General features: G+C 37.8%; 1 protein-coding gene across 2 annotated transcripts in view; it reads right to left on the reverse strand.

Annotated features, from left to right (window-relative positions):
• CYP7B1 (cytochrome P450 family 7 subfamily B member 1) overlaps positions 1-18,308 on the reverse strand; it is a 182,982-nt gene that overhangs the window by 109,655 nt on the left and 55,019 nt on the right. The gene's annotated exons all lie outside the window — the stretch shown is intronic.

Genomic DNA, 18,308 nt, shown 5'->3' on the forward strand with positions numbered 1-18,308 from the left:
GGCTTTAGCCCTACTGTTTTCTGACTCTGTGACCTTGAGTAAGTCATCTAACCTCTCTGAACATTAGTGTGCTAATTTGAAAGGAGGGTGAACTCCTTGAATTTGACCTTATCTGAGAAGCACTTTATCTGTCCTTCCATTCTAAATGAAAGTTTTGCTGGATAAAGCAATCTTGGCTGTAGGTCTTTGGATTTCATGACTTGGAATACTTCTTTCCAGCCCCTTCTTGCCTGGAAGGTCTCTTTTGAGAAATCCGCTGACAGTCTGATGGGTACTCCTTTGTAGGTGACTGTCCCCTTATCCCTTGATGCTTCTAGGATTCTCTCCTTCATTTTGGTCTTGGCTAATGTAATTATGATGTGCCTTGGTGTGTTCCTTCTTGGGTCCAACTTCTTTGGGACTCTCTGAGCGTCCTGGATTTCCTGGAAGTCTATTTCCTTTGCCAGACTGGGGAAGTTCTCCTTTATTATTTGTTCAAATACGTTTTCCACTCGTGGCTGTTTCTTTCCCCCTTCTGGTACCCCTATAATTCGGATGTTGGAATGTTTAAAGATGTCCTGGAGGTTCCTAAGCCTCTCCTCATTTTTTTGAATTCTCATTCCTTCATTCCTTTCTGGTGGGATGTTTTGTTCTTCCTTCTGGTCCATTCCATTGATTTGAGTCCCCGTTTCCTTTCCATCACTATTGGTTTCCTGTGCATCTCCCTTCATTTCAATTAGTTTAGCCTTCATATGTTCCTCTAATTTGTGACTTTGTTCCTCTAATTTATGACTATAATCTACCAGTTCTGTGAGCATCCTGCTTCTCAGATAAGGTCAAATTCAAGGAGTTCATCATCACCAAGCCCTTATTATATGAAATGCTAAAGGGACTTATATAAGAAAACGAAGATGAAAAATATGAACAGTGAAAGGACAGCAAACACACAGTTATTAACAACCACACCTAAAACAAAAGCAAACCAAGAGGACAGATAGATCAGGAGTGGAACCATAGAAATAAAGAACACATGGAGGGTTAGCAACAGGGGAGTGGGAGGAGGAGAAGGGGGGAGAAGGCACAGAAAATAGCATAGATGGTAGGTAGAAAATAGATAGGGGGGAGGGCGAGAATAGTGGGGGAAATATAGAATCTAAAGAACTTGAGTCACATAGTTATAAACTAAGGGGGGGAGAATGGTGGGGGAGGGAGGGTGCGGGTGGAGGGGAATGAAGGGGGGGAATAGAACAACTGTAATGCTATAATCAATAAAATATATTTTAAAAAAAATGAAAGGAGGGTGTTATACCTCACTGGGTGGTGGCGAAGATCAAAGGGGACAATGAACATGAACGTGAAGGGCTGTGTGAACTGCGTAGTGCTGTTCAAGTGCAGAGAGTTATTATTATTTGGGGAACAGAGATTAAAGGGGCTTAATGCTTTTATTTTGGAAAGGCAATGTATGAGAGCATATTTACACGTGGGGCTTTAGGGTCACACAGACGTACACTTATGTCTTGAGTCAGCAACTCACTAACTCTAATTTAATGCAATAAACAAAATACAAGGGTACAGCCAGCCAGCCTATGTTTAATTCAATGTGATACATTCACTCATTTGCTCACTGAACAATCATTTTTGGCACACCACTGTATCTGTTTAGCTCTCACCCTCTCCAAAATGGATGAAAGACTTAATGCACTTATAATGCCCAGTGCAGTTTCTGACCTGTAGTAGGTACTCAATGAATAGCTGGTTTTATTTGTTTGTTAAATGACTAAGAACAAAGCAACAAACAAGATGCCTGATAGGGCTGATTTGACTTTTTTTTCTTTAATCTGAAGAATTATACAGATTTATTTCAAATCCTTATTGAATTTTCATATATTCTTTTCATATTACTCTAAAGTAATTTAGGATCATCTGCATAGCAGACAATGTTGACTCCCCCCTCTATTCCTTTATACTGTCCCTGTGTGCACCCCACCCCCTGAAATTTTAACCTGGTACTTTCTATGGCCAGACCAGCAGCTCTTCACAGGACACCCCTCAGGCTGCTGGGGCCACTTTGCTGCAGGTGCAGAATGAGGGAAGGGCCCAAGTGTCCATGAACTTCCCCCACACCCAGTGACTGTCAACCAGGATGAACTGTCAACCCATGTAAATGTAACTCAGATTCCAAAATTCTTCTGCAGGATTAGGCTAAAGCCCACCTTCTGGGAGAGTCTGCCTGAGATTACCCCCCAACTTCCTTGGCTTCCTCCCTTTCCTGTCTTGCTTTCCTGGTCCCCCTCAAATTTACTCTGGGAGGTCCTGCACAGAAGTTCTACTTCTAAGGACCCCAATCTAAGATGATATGCTACTGTAAATTATCTTGTAATTCATTTTGCTAAATTTGAGTTTAAACTTTCATGGCTTTGGTTTCTTTTAAACACTATGTGTAAAAATAATACACCATTTTTCTTTGCTGAGTAGGTTTCCCAAGGACATAATTCTGAGCATTCATTGCTTTCCTTAAATCATTTTTTCTTCACAAATTATTTTCTGTTCAAGTGAGATCTTTTCATGTATATATAACCAATGAACCAATTTCCATGATACTTCTCATGAATCAGACCTTCACACAATATGTACATTGATCACACTGGTGAATGACACATAGGACCTGAACTCTTTAAAAGAATAATTATCAGGAAGATTCCAACATTGAAGTGACCTCATCCGTCCCACCACTTCATTCTTTTAAGCTGAAAAGGACTATAGGGAACAGCTGACCAAGTAGCAGTCTTCTGGCAAAGATTATGCTAATATACTCGCCAACAGAGTCAGGGGGAAAATCAATGTAGAAAGACCAAGAAAAACAATCTAACATCCCTTGAGACTGAAAGTCTTAAAACTCAAGGTTCCCAGCCAGGGCAGTGCTTTGCCAACTCTAAGACACAGTTCCAAAGGTACCCTCCATTTCAAAACATAGGAAATGTTTTAAAGCAAAAAGGTAATACTTTAATCACACTTGGATTCCAACCTTTGAAGAAACATGTTAATTTGAAATGTATCTGAATATTTAACCAAAGTACAGAGCAAGAACATTTAAATTATCCTCTCATTATCACCATTATCTCTTCATCCTCTCATTCGCCACCACAATGGAGAAGTTATGCTTGCCACTCATGTGGACAATAGGGTCATAAGCCTTGGGTTTAGCATGCGGTACCTGCTGTGGTACACATTCTTCTGTTAATGAGCATGCATAACTCTTCATCCCCAAAGAACTGTCTCTGCATATAAAAGGATACATAACTTTTATAATGCCAAAAAGAAGCAAATACAGGTCATTGAGTTTTCTGTAGGAGGATTTGGAGAGTATAATTATCCTGCATTGCTAGTATCTCCAGGCAGTGGGCAGGTTCCTTCTCTAAACTAGGACTGTGTTTAAGTCTTTATATCATCCTATGAAGTTATTAAGTATGTCATTACTAAGTATAATATAAAAGCAACTTTTAGACTCCCTTGGTGTTTTAAGTGTCCACTATGGGAGCCACTTGGTCCCATACAGAGGAATCTAGATTCTTGCCTGAATCTAACAAAGATACTTCCCTATCTTCTGTTAGCCCCTGGCCTCAGCCGGAGAAAAGTCTAAGATATTTACATCAACAACATCAATGACTTGGAATACTTCTTTCCAGTCCCTTCTTGCCTGGAAGGTCTCTTTTGAGAAATCCACTGACAGTCTGATGGGTACTCCTTTGTAGGTGACTGTCCCCTTATCCCTTGATGCTTCTAGGATTCTCTCCTTCATTTTAGTCTTGGCTAATGTAATGATGATGTGCCTTGGTGGGGGAGGGAGGGTGCGGGTGGAGGGGAATGAAGGGGGGGAATAGAACAACTGTAATGGTATAATCAATAAAATATATTTAAAAAAAACAACAACAACATTAATGAACAACTTAATAGAAGACTTTTCTTCTTCTGGGTGTATTCAAAATTTAAGTTACTCTATTTGTTGAGAAGAAAACCATCACGTTGCCTCAATATACATGAAGGGCACTGCAAAGAACCTGATAACATGCCAAACATCCTGTTACTGCTTGATGCTACTATTATAATTATTGCTGTAATTAAGAAAATTGCCAGGGAACTATCCCAGGCCTCTAAAAAATCAGGAAAATGACTGAAATTCAATTTCAAAATGTTTAGGGAATTTCTGCTATTTCCTAAGAGAGAAAAATTCACAAAAGGAATTCTAGCTAAATAACAACCTGAAACCAAAGAAAGAAAGCTCCACAACTAAATCAAAGACAAGGTAAAAGATGACATCCCATTTAAACATATATTTTTAGATGATTTTATGTTATTTAGTATATATCAAAGCAAAGTAAAAATCTTAACTCAGGACTTCCTATGCTAAGTACTTCATTACTTGAGCAGAATATTTTTCCAACCTTCCTCCCACCCCACATAGATAGTCTTTACAATTCACGGTAGTGAGGAACCATAAAAATAATTACAAAAGCTGAAACTGTGCAAAATTATCCTAATAATCAATAGAAAAAACAGTCTGACTAAACAAAGCAAGCATAAAACCAGAGTCCAATATGACACTCACCGTGAAATTATAAGACAGGGCATTTGAAATAACTGTGATGATTATATGAATAGCTCTGATGGAGCTCTATGGAAAATATATACAACATGGAAGAACAGATGCATAGTGTCGACAGACAGATGAAAATTCTAAGAAAGAAGCAAAAGAAATACTAAAAATAAACAAAAAACCTGTGTAACAGAAACAAAATTGCTTTTGATGGGTTCATCTATAGATTGCAGAGAGCAAAGGAAGGAATGAGTGAGCTTAAAGGTAGTTCAATGGAACTTGAACTACTGAAATGTAAAACTGAAATGTAAAAGAAAAGAATAAAGAATAAAAAACAGAACAAAGCATTCAAAAACTGTGAAAGAATTTTAAACTATGCAGCATATGGATAATTGCAATACCAGAGAAACAGTCAGAACAAAACAGAAAAATATTTGATGTAATAATGACTAAGATTTTCAAAATTAATGACAACCACGAGACTACATAAGCAGGAAGCTCAAACAGCATCAAGCAGTTTTACTGAAAATCTATGACCAGGCCTGTATCATAATCAAACTGCAGGATGCCAGAGGCAAAGAGAAAATCCCAAAGGAAATCAGTGGGGGGCAGAATCTCTTATCTAGAGAGAAAATAGATAAGACTTACAGCTGACTTCTGTTTATGCAAGCAAGAAGAGAGTAGATTGAAGTATTAATTGTTGAAATAAACAATTTAGATTACTATATGCACCGAAATTATCCTTCGGTAAAGGTAAAGGAGACACAAAGATTTTCTCAAACAAAACTGAAGGAATTCACCACTAGCCAACCTGTCCTGCAAAGAATTTCTTGAGGGAGAACAAAAATGATTCAGGTCCAAAACACGGCTCGTATAGGGATAGGAAGAGCACCGGAAAAGCAACATCAGCAAATTAAGCATTCTGCTTAAGACTACATGGAACATTCACCAAGGCAGACCACATTTGGGGCCATAAGACACACCTTAAACAAGAGTTAAGAAGTCATACAAAGTGTGTTCTCAGACCACAGTGGAATTAAGCTAAAAAAGAGTCACACAGTGATAGCTGAAAAGTTCCAACATACATGGGAATTTAACAACACATTCCTATACTACACAGATCATATGTAATTTATGGATCCAGGAAGTTCTGAGATAAATTACAAATACTTTAAACTAATTAAAAAATACAATTTGTCAAAACTTGTGAGATGCAACAAAAGTAGTGTTTAGAGAGACATTTATAGCATTAAAAGCACATATTATAAAGCAAAAAGATGAATAATGTTCTGCCTCAAAAAATTAGAGAAAAAGAACACCCTAATTATAAAGCAAGCAGAAGAAAATAAATAATAAAATTTATAGCATAGCATAAATGAATTAAATTAAAAATTAGGAAAATTAAAAATAGAAAAAAGCAGAGAAAATCAATGAAATGAAATGCTGGTACATTGACAATATCAATAACATTGATAAACCTCTGCCAAGCTAACTACAGAGAGAGAGAGATGGATGAGTGAGAGACAGATCATAATTTATCAATATCAAAAATGAAAGAGGGGTAATCACAATAATAACCATAGATATCGTGGACATTAAAAAGCTAATTATTACTACGAACAACTCTATGCTCATAAATTTGATAACTTAGATAAAATGGACCAATTTCTTGAAAGAAAAAAGAACTACCAAATCTCATAATAGAAGTAGATAATTTAAATAGGCCTATATCTATTAAGGAAATCCAATCAATAATTAGTAACCTTCCTCAAACAAAGCACTAGTCCTAGATGACATCATTGGCGAATTCTTCCAAGCATTTACAGAGTGATACTGATTCTCCACAATTCTTCCAGAATGCTTCCTAACTCATTTAATGCGACCAATCTCACTTGAATACCAAACCAGATAATCACATTGCAAGAAAAGAATATTACAGACCAACATGTCTTATGGATGCAAAAATCCTTAACAAGGACTTCCGCCAAGATGGAGGCATAGGTGGAAACACTGTGCCTTCTCCTGCAACCAACTTTGTTTTTTTCGTTTTTTTAATTTAATTCTTATTCAAGTACAGTTTTCTGCTTATATTCCCAGCCCTGCCCCAGTGCCAACTTTGAATACAACAAAGGTTTAGTAAACAAAGACGCAGCCAAAGAACAGAAAATTGAACTATACGGAAGTCTGACAACAACGAACCATTCAAACTAATCAGTAAGAGGGGCAGGGCCAGCAGTGGAGAAGGGTTGGGCTGGAAAGATCCCCCCAACCCCAGGCACCCAGGCAGCCAGGGTAGCCTGGGCGGACCCAGTGAGGGCACGGGGCAGCAGGCTGACCGCAGTCACACATTCTTGCGCACATAAACCAGCAGAGGAGTGAGCAGTGACAGGGAGTGCGCCGGCCCCAGTGGCAGACTCAGTAAGGGCGCAATGTGGTGCGCTGACAACAGTTGCACGTTCACGTGCAGTGAGACAGACCATGCAGGCCCCAGTAGTGGGAGGCAGCAGAGGGGACTGCCATTCCTTTCCTTTGACCGCACCCCCACATACAGCCTCACAACCCCGCAACTGAGTTGCCCTGCCCTGGAGAACACCTAGGGCTCTGCTCCTCATACATAACAGGCATGAACAGTCCAAAATATGGCTCTAGAAGAACTCAAAGCCCCAGAGCCAATAACTCTAAGCAAAAAAGAAATAGTGAACCACCTCTCAGATGCACAGTTCAAAATACTGATGATCAGGATGCTCACAGAACTGGTTGATGTTAATCACAAATTAGAGGAACATATGAAGGCTAAACTAATTGAAATGAAGGGAAATGCACAGGAAACCAACAGTGATGAAAAGGAAACTGGGACTCAAATCAAGGGAGTGGACCAGGAGGAATGAAGAAATGACCAAACAGAAAAATGTGAAGTAACAATAATTCAAAAAAATGAGGACAGGCTTAGGAACCTCCAGGACATCTTTAAACGTTCCAACATCCAAATTATAAGGGTACCAGAAGGGGAAAAGAAACAGCCACGAGTGGAAAACTTATTTGAACAAATAATAAAGGAGAACTTCCCCAGTCTGGCAAAGGAAATAGACTTCCAGGAAATCCAGGAAGCTCAAAGAGTCCCAAAGAAGTTGGACTCAAGAAAGAACACACCAAAGCACATCATAATTACATTAGCCAAGATTAAAATGAAAGAGAGAATCCTAGAAGCATCAAGGGATAAGGGGACAGTCACCTACAAAGGAGTACCCATCAGACTGTCAGCTGATTTCTCAAAAGAGACCTTACAGGCAAGAAGGGACTGGAAAGAAGTATTCCAAGTCATGAAATCCAAAGACCTACATCCAACATTGCTTTATCCAGCAAAACTTTCATTTAGAATTTAAGGACAGATAAAGTGCTTCTCAGATAAGATCAAATTCAAGGAGTTCATCACCACCAAGCCCTTATTATATGAAATGTTAAAGGGACTTATCTAAGAAAAAGAAGATAAAAATATGAACAGTGAAAGGACAGCAAACTCACAGTTATTAACAACAACACCTAAAACAAAAACAAACCAAGAAGACAGCTACATCAGGAGTGGAACCATAGAAATGAAGAACATGTGGAGGGTTAGCAACAGGGGAGTGGGAGGAGGAGAAGGGGGGAGAAGGTACAGAAAATAGCATAGACAGTAGGTAGAAAATAGATAGGGGGGAGGGCAGGAATAGTAGGGGAAATATAGAATCTGAAGAACTTGAGACACGTGGTCATAAATTAAAGGGGGGCATGGTGGGGGGAGGGGGTGTGCAGGGTGGAGGGGAGTGAAGGGGGAGAATAGAACAACTGTAATGGTATAATCAATAAAATATATTTTTAAAAAATCCTTAACAAAATATTAGCAAATCAAATCACATAGAATTATACATTGTGACCAAGTAGGATTTATAAGGAGGTACCCCCAGAATCCAGAATTTATTTATAAAAATTGTGTATTTATTCTTACATGTTTATGCTTCAGTCACCTTCTAAGTACTCTCCATTTAATACAATACACCTATTGAGATGTTTTTCCCCAGCTCAAAACAGTTTTGAACTAATCAATTTTGATGCCTTTTAGTGCCTCTGCAGTTTTTTGTTTCATCTCTTCCACATCAGCAAAATGTTTCCCTTTGAGGACTTTTGTCAAGGTCTTCAAAAAAAAATTCACTGAAGCCAAATGCAGCCTCGCACAATACCAGCATGTGTTCCTAGAATGCTCACCTAGCAGGGGAAGCCTATACTACAAGAGGTCCACACTCCACAAGATAATTTTGGTTTTGGGGGGGTCCCCCTTGTATTTCAGGTTTGCAAGTCTGGTTTAACATTTGGAAACCAATTTATATAATCTACCACATGAACAGGCTAAAGAATAAATGTCATATAATAATATTGATTGGTGGACAAAAAACATTTGGCAAAATCCAACATCCAGAATGATAAGAGCTCCCACAAAACCAAAGGCAGAGGAGAACTTCCTCAACTTGATGTAGAGAATCTACAAAAACATAATAACAAATGGTGAAAAACTGAAAGTTTTCCCCCTAAGAGAGCAAGAAAAAAATGTTCCTCTCTCACCCTCATGTAACATCATGATGGAAGTCCCAGCCAGTCTAAGACCATAAAGGAAAAGAAAGGGAAGGAAGGGGGAGGGGAGGGGAGGGAAACAGAGGGGAAGAAAGGAAATATTGAGAGTTGGAGGGAAAAAAAACTGCCTTTATTTGTAGATGACATGATTTTCTATGTACAAATACCACAGAATCAAACAAAAAATATTTGAACTAATAATAAATTATAGCAAGTTTATTGCTATTGTTTATTATAGCAAGTTAAAAATATAAATAATCCTTATAGCTCTGCATTTATTGCTGCAATTCTTTATATAAAGGGCATGGATAGACTTCTTTCCTTGCTCGAAACAGAGGGCAGCATGGAGGTTAAGAGAAAGGCTTTGGAGACATGTAGACCTGGGTTCAAAACCAAGCTTCCCAATTACGAGTTGTAGGACCCTTGGCAAATCTGAACCTCTTTCGGCTTCTGCTTCCATATCAGCACCAAAATACAACACAAACACCCTACCTCAAAAGTGATGGTAGGTTTGGTTTCTTCTGAAGTCTCTCTCTTTGGCTTTCAGATGGTCACCTTGGCCACATCTGTGTTCTTGCACGACCTTTGTTCTGTGCATATGTATCCCTTTGCACATCCAAATGCCGTTTCTTATGAGAACACCACACATATTGGAATAGGGTCCACCCACATGACCGCATCTAAACTTTATTACCTCTTTAAATACTCTATCTCCAAATATAATCTCATTCTGAGGAACTTCAACATATAAATTTTGGGACAATACAACTCAGCCCATAATGCATACCAATATATTCTTCATTTTATTAGTTTGTACAATTGTTTCTTTTCATTTAAAAAAATTAAACTTCCCCATGGACACACAGAAAAATCCAATAGTAAGTAGCTGTTTTTATAGCTGTTTTTAAATACAGTAGTATGAACATTATGTCATTATTCTCTGGTAGCTAACATGTCATTATGCCACCTCAGGTCATCATTCAGAATATCACTTACCACCGCAATCAGTATTTCTACAGATAGGCATGGGGAATTTGGCCAAATACTTACTTATATGAGGAATAAAGTATGGCAATTGCTTTTGGAATAAATTCTATATTTTATATTGTTATTATTGATAAGAGAGAGAAACATTGATTTGTTGTTCCACTTATTTATGCATTCATTGGTTGATTCTCATATGTGTCCTGACTGGGAATCAAACCTGCAACTTTGGTGTATTGGAATGGCACTTTAACTAAATGAGATACCTGGCCAGGATCTTATTGCTTTTTAAAAAATTGTAATTGGTCTCATTCTCCTAAAAGTAGAGAGAAAACTGAGTGTTAGAATAATGAAATATTGTGTATGTCTCTTATGTACACATAAAACATTTAAGAATCTGAACGGGAGTTTATTTTCAGATATTTCATAGCCATTCTACCCAAACATATAACTCAAGTAAAAATCAGAGATTTAATTGAGAGATTGGTTTTAGTATTTTTCCTTCACATTATACAGGTCTACCAACCCAGTGATGGACTGAGTTGGCCATGACACAATGTTTCATAGGGTGAGTCTCCACCCTATGCCAGACTCACAGTGACACCAAGACAACCAAATAAATTCAGAAGAAACAGAGCAGGCTGCTAATTTAAGTGTTGCTCAGAAATGATTATTTCAGCAGTGAAAATTGTGAATAAATTAGATATTTCTTTTATTTTCAACTTCAAGTCTTACCACGGACCCTATATTGACAATAAAGGTTGGTTAGCATATAGGGTGTTGATCCTTCTTTTAACCATATTCCACAAACTTATGGATTGTTTTAACTTTACTGGTTATTTCTGGTTTTCAGTGCAATATAACACAAAATTGCACCCACAACCAAACAGCTGTTTGAGAGAACTGTCACTGCTCTATACTAAACCACTGAGGGATTTTAAGAGTCCATCAACTATAGATATATATCTTTTTTGGCAAATAACCAGTTTAACCACATTTTTATTTGGACTCTATAGTACAAAGACAGTAACTTTAGGTGTAGTAATCTCGTGAATAAAACAAAATGTATGCATGTGTTATAACTGGCTGATCATACAAATAATTATTAAATATAAACACATATGCTTTTGTAGATTTGTTGGAGAGATTCGTTAATTGCTTAATGAAAGATGTCTTTCAGATACTAATTCCTTCATTTAGTTCAACAGATTAAATTTTATATGAGAAGATATTAGCATGCATGCAATGAAGTGATAAGGACAACCAAAAAGCTTAAATGTTAATGGATAAAAGATAGCATTCAGATTATATTTAAACACTAAATGGTATAATTTTCATTTTGTGTGCTTCCATTTGCTCTCTGCATAGACACAAATGTCCTTTTTAATATTCATGCAAATATTGCAATATCAGGGTTGTTTCTACATTTTTCTGAGATGTAAATAAATTTTAAAACTTTAAACAGTGTATGCATAATTCCAAATATGGTAAGAGTGTGCATTTTTTAATTTGTAGAATTAGTCAGGACTTGACATTTGCAACCAAAACAAATCACTTTTTGTGCTATAGTTTTAAGTCATTATCTAATTTTATGGACATTCTAGATGTCTAGCTTGAAGAGGCTTTAATATAAAAAGAACTTCACCACCACAGAGTTAATGTTGACAATTTTTTTGCAAGAGAAAATTACCACTAATACCAACAGACTTGTCTTCATTCCCCCCAGTCCCCTTAAACTGCAGCTCAATCTGGTATAATCTTTTTTCCTTCCCCAGTAGGGTGCAGAGAGCCCTCTAGCTTCTCTGTTTCCTACTGAGGTACACATTGGCCGGCATACAGCTGCTCAGAACAACTATTTGCATCTACAATGGGGTCATCCCACCACGTTCTTTTCAGATCAATATGATTGGTACAAACAATAGTTTGATTTTGATTACTCTATAGTACGCTTGGGTAGAGCCTCTGAATGCAAGTGAATTGCTTAGAAACAATGGCTGGTTCATCATCCAAAGCGTCCCCTTTCAAACAGCTGCCTCTGCCACACTCACCCTGACAATGTCCAGAAAAACAGATGGTTTCAGCATTCATGGCCAGTTTAGTGAAAGCCCCTGAGTCAGCCATTCAATGCATATTTTTTAATCTACTTGATATTAAGGAGTACTTCTCTCCACTAAAATTTTCAAATATAGTCAAAATCTCTTGCTAAATCTAAGTTGAATTAGAAAGAAAGAAGGAGTTATTTAGGGGGTGAGCATAAAATCCCTAGCTCAGGTCTCTTATTAAAACTGCAGTGTAGACCCTCCTGTACGTTATGTGTCGTAATTCTGCAGCACAAAAGGGTAGATTAATAATGCAGCTAAGATCCCCCAGCGTTGATTTCCCTAGCTTCTGTCGTCTATTTAAAGGCAGGCCTTTAAGGTTACTTTAAGAGCAGGCATTTTCTTCCTTGGTTTTGTTTTACCACAGGAAAAATCACTTCTGAAAACTGCATAGGAAATCACACAAGACACACTGTCATTCTTGTGTTTTATGATTACTTGTTCATGCAAAATATAAAAATCTATTTTGTATTCAGTTGTTTGCAATGGCTCTGAAGGCCCAATTATTGACCCTACAGACATTTATATTTTGGTACTTTAAAAGAAACAATAACTGAACTTTATGTGTGAGCTATCATTGCTGTACTATTCCACTTCTACATTTTTATAGTAAGCATTAAAACCAAGAAAAATTTTACCCATGAGGCAGGAGAAATATTTTAATTTCAAAAACAAATGATTATAAACAGAATATTAAACAATTTTAAATTAATTTTTTCATTACTTAAGACATAACATTTTGGAAGAGGTATCCAACCCAATGCTACATATTTTCTAAATTCCATTATTTATATCACAACCCACCAAATACACAGAAGAGATTAAAAGAGCATTTTGACATACTCTTGTTATCAACTGCCTTTTGTGGAATGTATTTAACCCCAAACTACATGTATAAATCTACAACTTCTATATACCATCATTTTAGGAAAGATGTTTTTCTTAAGATTTGAGTACAAAAAAAATGCATTAAAATAATTCTATTTTGGCCCTGGCTGGTGTAGCTCAGTGGATTGAGTGTGGGCCTGTACGGGAACCAGACAATCGTGGTTCGATTCCCAGTCAGGGCACATTCCTGGGTTGCAGGCCGGTTCCCGGCAGGGGCCAGTTCCCAGCAGAGGATGCACAAAAAGCAACCATACATTGATGTTTCTCTTCCTCTCTCCTTCCCTTCCCCTCTAAAGATAAATAAATAAAATATTAAAAAAATAATAATAATTCTATTTTGTCACTGACTTTATTATAAACTAATAGAAAACATTCATTTATTCAACTTATTTTACTGATCTGTAAAAGGGAGATAAGAATACAATCTATAGCTTTGAGTTATTAGCTGAATGAAATTAGTGCTCATAAAAGCACCTACAACAGTACCTGGCCTATGGTTATTAACATGCCATCATCATCATTATCATTACTAGAAAAATATAAAGAAAATACAGAGCAAAAAACGTATTAAGTCACCCAGTGAGCAAAGCTGGAAATTTGAAAGGGGAAAAATTAAGGTCACGTCCTGGTCCATGGCCCTCTGCACTTTGCTCTAGAAGCAGTGGTACCTGTACAAGTTCAGGGCCTATGCTTGCCCCTTCTTACCCCAAATCTTCTGGGAACTATGAGATGTTTCCCAGACCTCACAAGCACAGACAGTGTTGAAATGGTTCTCACCTCCACCTCCTTGACTACTGATGTTGCTAGTAAACACCTGCACTCCCTGAACTTACAATTCATCCACACATTCAGCAGCCTTTGCCTAGGACCAAAGCATCTGCTGAGGGGTCATGACTCGGAATGAGCACTGAGAGGGGAGGTGGAGTTTTCCCCCTTCAAGTGTGCTTACGTCCTCACATGTCTCCCACCTTTAAGTACAAACAAACAGAAACCCCTCTTTTCTCTAGTGTCCACTTCAATTATTCTCAAATACTGTATGTCTCCTTCCCTTTCCTTCCAGGAGTAGTCTATACTTTCTGACCTCCTTCCTCACTTCCATTCCCACCCCATGCTTCTGCACCAAATGATCCATTAAAACTATAATAATTATCCAGTTGACTATTGAGGATCCCCTAATTGTCCAATCCAATGAACACTCCTCAGTTCTAATGATATTCAAGTTTGCTGCAGAACAGGATACAACAGATATTAAGAGGACATTTTGACATACTCTTATCAACTGCCTTTTGTGGAATGTGTTTAACCTCAATCTGCTGACCACCGTTCATTTAACCCACCCATTCACCTGCCCCTGTGCTGGTCCTTGGGAATAAAAAGAAGCATTTATTGACATTGTCTGCTTCTTGGCAACCCTCCAACATTCTCTCCTAGCTTTTCTCCCATCTTTTCAATCACTTACATTTTATCTTCCTCTACTACCCAGTGAAATGTCAGTGTTCCTCAGGATTCTACTGTCTGTGTCTGTTCTTAGTCTACTAACTTTCACTAGCAGTTCATTCAACCAAACTCTTACTGAGCACCTCTTACATCTGGATTTTATCTATGTCTTTGACTTCACTTAAAATGACCTCCACATGGACACCTTACATTCATCTAAAAAATACCAATAAGCACTTACACTGAGCCAGGCATAGTGCTAGGCTCATTCATTGCTGAATAAACTAGTCTTCAGAGGGTTTTCCATGTAGTAAGGAGAAAGATAACTACACAAGCAGTTACAATATTGAATGATACAGGGAGATGAGTGCACAGGGATGGTCATCCTAAGTTGCAGTGAGGGTTTAGACTCTGGATGTACAACAGCAGGAGAAAGACATCACCAAATTTGTGTTTTAGAACAATTATTCTGGATCTAATGGACTCAGAAGACAGGGAGATGAGTTAGGAGGTGCTAAAGTAATCCAAGTAAACGATGTTAGAAAGCTAGACTAAGGGAGAGGCAGTGGGAACAAAGAGAAATTTATTGAGTAAATTTGTAACACTTATTGACATCGGATATGTAAAACACTCCTGGAAACAGGATAGGAAACATGTGGTCAGGTATGTTCATGTGGCTTGTTTCCATTACCAATAAAAAAAAGTCTAGCAGATTACTCAAAAAATTAAGAATGGTTAATTCTTTTTTTTTTAAAGATTTTATTTATTTATTTATCTTTAGAGGGGAAGGAGAGAGGGAGAGAAACATCAATGTATGGTTGCTTTTTTTGTGTGCATCCCCTGCTGGGAGTTGGCCTGCAGGGAACTGGACTACCACCCAGGCATGTGCCCTGACTAGTAATCGAACCGCGATCCTCTGGTTCGCAGGCCCGAGCTCAATCCACTGAGCTACACCAGCCAGGGCTAAGAATGGTTAATTCTTATGACCCAACAATTTCTCTCCTAGGTAGCTACCCAAAAAACTTGAAAACATGCATTCACAAAGATAAATGCACCCCTATGTTCAGTGCAGCATTATTCACGATGGCCAAGACACGGAGGTGACCAAAGTTTCCTTCACTAGAGGACTAAATAAAGATGTGATACAGATATGCAATGGAACACTACTCAGCTATAAGAAAGGATGAAATGCCACCATTTGCAACAACACAGATAGACCTTGGGAATATTACGCTATGTGAAATAAGTTAGTCAAAAAGTCCAAGAACCATATGATTTCACTGTGGGATATATTGAAAGCCATGGACACACAGCAATGTGGTGGTTGCCAAACGGAAAAGTTAGGGAGTGGGAGGTGAGGAAGGCCGAATATATGGTGACAGAAGATGGTTTCACTTTGGGCGGTGAGCACACAGTGCAGTATACAGATCTGGTATCACAGAAATGTACACTTGAAACCTATTTAATCCTGTTAACAAATGTCACCCCAGTAAATTTAAGAAAAAAATTTTTTAATTGTTTAAAAATATCACATTATAGATTGTACAATGGCAATTTGTAATTTTCTGAATATGAGTCTGTCTCCTTCACCATGCCAGTGGGTTTCAGTGTTTTTATACATCCATACTATCTACATATTCAATCAACTTTGGTTATAATATTTCTTATTAGAAGTGTGGGCAGAAGGGGGATGAGAAGAAGGAGAAAGTTCAGAATCTCTAGGGGAACATACAGTAGGATAATTGAAATTCCTTTCCTACATAAGAAGTTTCTTGACATCAGAAGAGATATCATTTCAATTTTGTTTACTTACGATATTGTGCTTTTGTTTAGCACAATATCTGGGACAAAACTGAGTAGTCAACGTTTCATGAATGAATGAGTAGACAAATAAATGCATATAAAAATGCTCCTTTTGGCCACAGTCAGCCTGTAAGAATACTCCAGGAAAAGAGTAAAGAGCCAGTTCTCCCCTCAGTCTGACCTTCTGTGATTGAATTTGCCTTTGGTGGCTCTTGTATTTGGGGGCTGGAGATGGGTAGGCATGAAAAACAACATGGGTATGAAAATAAGAGCAAAGTCTCAGGTCCAGAGAGTCCTGAAGTTTCTAGGCTGAAAGGATCCTATGCCTTTATCCCATCGGATCTGCCTTCATAGACGAGGGAACTGAGAGCTACACACTTGAAATGAATTTCTCCATCGGTCGTGGCAGTGCAACGAGACCTAGGTCTAATGTTCTTTTTGTCTCCAAAACTTTACATTCAAAAGCTTTCGTAAGGTTTAATGCATCTGGATGTTGCAAATGATCCCAATTTAGGGAAATGCTTGAAGTCAAAGGAATAAATTTAATCACCTTTGCTTCTAGGGAAGAAAAATAAGTAAAAAAAAAAAGATATTGGTTCCATCTGTGGGCTTGGTTTTAATTTTATGTTTCCCAACTTGTCCCAAGTACACTAGTAGCCTTAAGCAACCTTTAGTATAGTAGATATTATGATTCATCTGTGCAGACAAATGGTTCTCTAAATCTTTAGTGTGGTGCCAGGAGAGGGAACAAAACTTATCTGGAGCATGATAAAGGGAAATGTGAAGAACTGCCCCCAGGAGGGACAATTGTTCAATAACTTAATACTGCCCTGGGTTTGCATCCACTTTTCACAGCCAACCCAAATTCCTGCCATTAGTTCTCTTCCTGGTTCACCAATTTCTCAACAACAACAACTCTGTAGACATTGTGGTGTCTGGCTCCTCTCCAGGAACCATTACAGCCATTTAACATCTCTGATGCAACCTGTGCACCTGTTGGGTACCTCATGCCTATTGCTTCTCCCTTTACAGTACACCAGGATACCGTCCTTCGGCCAGTGCTGAGTCTTGTTTAATGTCACATCCCATTAACTTCCCACTGGAGAGACTTGTCCCTCTCCAGTTCCACCCCTGTTGGGTCTCTGTATTTTGGGCCTCTTAGTTGTTATTCTCAATCTATTTCTTAAGATATAAAGTGTTTTAAACTTTTAAAAATAATGTGCTTTCTCTAAAGAAGAATTATAAAATGGAGAAAAGGAAAAGAAGAAAATAAATGTAACCTAATATCCTACCTCTCAAAGATAACAACTGTTGGTGTTCTATCTTCTTTTTTTTGAAATTCAAATAACTTTTATTTAAATTGAAAACACAATTCTTAAAACTGCGCTAATAGTTAAAACCCTTTGTTATAAAAATCCTAAAGAGTATTTCTACATAAGGCAGAAGTTCTTCTAGGTTCATAAGACCAGATTTCACTTAAGACTATCCTTTAAATTGTAATAATGGAAAAAATAGGTTATTTACAGAAAACATTATCTACATATTCACCCAGTTACAAATTTGGTGACAGAAGAAACTTTTAAGGGCATGTTGGAATCTCAGAAGCAGTTCTCAGAGAGCTTTTATTATTATTATTATTTTAATTGTTGTTCAAGTACAGTTTTTCTGTCTTTTACTCCCTAATGGATTTGCCTTTTGACTTGGCAATTCCACTGCTAGGATTATATCCTAAAAACCCTGAAACACCAATCCAAAAGAACCTATGCACCCCAATGTTCATAGCAGCATAATTTACAATAGCCAAGTGCTGGGGGCAACCTAGGTGCCCATCAGTAAATGAATGGACCAAAAAACTATGGTACATTTACACAATGGAATTCCATGCAGCAGAAAGAAAGATGGAGCTCCTACCCTTTGCA

The sequence above is a fragment of the Sturnira hondurensis genome, unplaced genomic scaffold (assembly GCF_014824575.4).
Source record: "Sturnira hondurensis isolate 20B ecotype Veracruz unplaced genomic scaffold, ASM1482457v3 Scaffold0010128, whole genome shotgun sequence".
NCBI classification, from domain to species: Eukaryota; Metazoa; Chordata; class Mammalia; order Chiroptera; family Phyllostomidae; genus Sturnira; species Sturnira hondurensis.